General features: G+C 33.3%; 1 pseudogene; it reads left to right on the top strand.

The window, feature by feature from the left end:
* The window catches only part of LOC107630546, an 8,214-nt pseudogene extending 6,703 nt beyond the window's left edge, over nt 1–1,511 (top strand).

Consider the following 2,379-nt stretch of genomic DNA (forward strand, 5'->3'; position numbering starts at 1 on the left):
TTTTTGGTTTGCCGCATAGATACTTTGTTGCTGGAAATTCTGTAGTGTGTCTCTTAACTGTGCCGACACTCATGCTCAACTTTCTGCTGGGACAACAATTACTTATGAGAAGGGACTATTAAAACATTTTATTTCTATCTACTCACACATGATCATATATTCAAACTGCTACTGCTAAAAGAGCAGGTACACTACTCTCTACTCTCAAAACTTGTAATAATTATATTCCTAAATTAAAATAGTATCTTTTTGTTTGTTTATAATTGTATTCACTATTCACCTACTGCACTATAAAGGTTTCTATTGATATTAGAGTATAAAGCACACCTCTCAGAAGAAGAGCTAATCAAGAAAATCAAACGTAATACTTTGACTTCAAATTGATTGTGACTATCTTGCTGCTTTTTGTCACTTTTGTCAATTAAGCATCAAGATTCTAGATGGCATGAAAAATCATCTCATGTTAAGACTGATAGGAATATGAAGTTTCTGTATTTCATTTACTTTTGTATTCATAATGTGTTATACCTGATATAAAAATTTAGGCAATATTCTTTGTGTGAGTTGTTATACTGGTTACATGCTTTATTATTTTTTCACTGCTTGCTAAAGTTTCGTCTTTTTTCTTATGTAGATACCAGCCTCTCCTTCTAGCTGATCAAGTAAAATCTTTAAATGAATATGATGAGGAAGGAGGTAAACTATAATTCTTCTGTTAATTATTTTGACAGATTAATATGGTTGTTATTCTGACTCGATTCGATTGATACAGAAGGCTCACCAAGGGTGCGAGGAAGAGGATGTGGTGGAAGGGGGAGGGGAAGAGGAAGGGGTAAAGGTATTGCTGACCACTTATTACTATTTTTTTTTATTAGAAGATTCCTTATACTTTTTGTTTTGGTTTCTTCGGGAATATGAAAAATACTTACTTAGACACAATCTGTTTCACTTAGGAAATTACGATGGATGTATGGAATACAGTAATGGTTGGGATGGTGGCAGAGGACGAGGCCGTGGTGTACGGGGAAGAGGCCGAGGCTTTGGTGGGAAGTCAGTAGGGTACTACAATTACAATGAGTATGATGCACAACCAGCAGTCCGTGGTATATTGCATGCCCATGTTATGTAGATTTGCTGATAGATAAGTCTTAATTGAATTGCAATTCCATTGTCAGATACAATTTCAATTTATCCCAGGTTTATGCTGTCATCTCTTAAAAATCAAATTTTTATATGGTGCAGAAGAATTACTCCCTGGTTCTCGATCCTTGTTGTATCATATTGTACAATTATTATCTCATATGTGATTTTCTTTAAAAAATTGTTCTTCCAGGACGTGGACGAGGAAGGGGAAGAGGTCGGGGATATGGTCACAATAAATTATAGAACAGATGGACTTGGCCGCGGAGGAGCTGCTTGATCAAGTTTGTGTTTCATAGTATTTATGTGATTCGGTAGAACTGTAGAGGATGGTTGCTCTCTCTGCCAAGTTGTGTGAAATCTTATATTTGGTTAGTAATGAAGGGTCGTAGCAATGCCCACTGTAGTTTTGTTTTGGTTCTTGTGTAGCCTATATATTTTTTGCTAGCTCAAGTAGGTTGCTAGGTTTTCCTTTTGCTTTTTTAGACTTTCTTAAATCATAATTGTAAAATATTTTGATAGGAATTAGGAATCATTGTTATAAATATGTTTTTTGGGATGCTTGGCTTAGCCTCACAGTATATTCCACTTCAGAAGTTTCCTTTAATGAGCACCTTCTTTCAAGTTTAGCCCTTTAACGTGACCTCCTTTTGCTGAAATACAGAAAAACTCCAAATAATTTGGAGGATATTGAATACATTTCTCTCGCAGGACTTGCACTACAGTCTCGTAGACGTTTAGAATCTTTTATGAGAAGGTAATGTTCATTTTTCAAGGAATTTTGCATAATAAATAGCTGTCATCTCAAATTATTGGTAAGACTGCATGTTTAATATTTCAAGCATTCATGAATTTCATAGTTGATACCAAAATAGACTACATTTTAACAAGACATCTGATGACACATATATCATTTTTTGTTTGAAGGATGATGATGAGGATGAAGATGAGGATGAAGATTATAGCTGATAATTTTAGTATAGTTGAACAATATACTGGGAATTATAGTTGATGATCAATACACTTTGTTTATGTTTTGAATTATATTGATTTTCTTGTTTATAGTACTTTTCTTTTAGTTTGATAATACGATGAATTTGTTTATTTTTTGAAATATTATAAATATTCGAATACAAATTAGATAAAAATTTGTATTAAATTTATATAAACGTCTAAAAAAATTCTATTTTACCACTGACGGATTTATAGACGGATTTTCTGTCTGTATTCAGAGTGTGG

The sequence above is a fragment of the Arachis ipaensis genome, chromosome B03 (assembly GCF_000816755.2).
Source record: "Arachis ipaensis cultivar K30076 chromosome B03, Araip1.1, whole genome shotgun sequence".
In the NCBI taxonomy this organism is placed as follows: domain Eukaryota; kingdom Viridiplantae; phylum Streptophyta; class Magnoliopsida; order Fabales; family Fabaceae; genus Arachis; species Arachis ipaensis.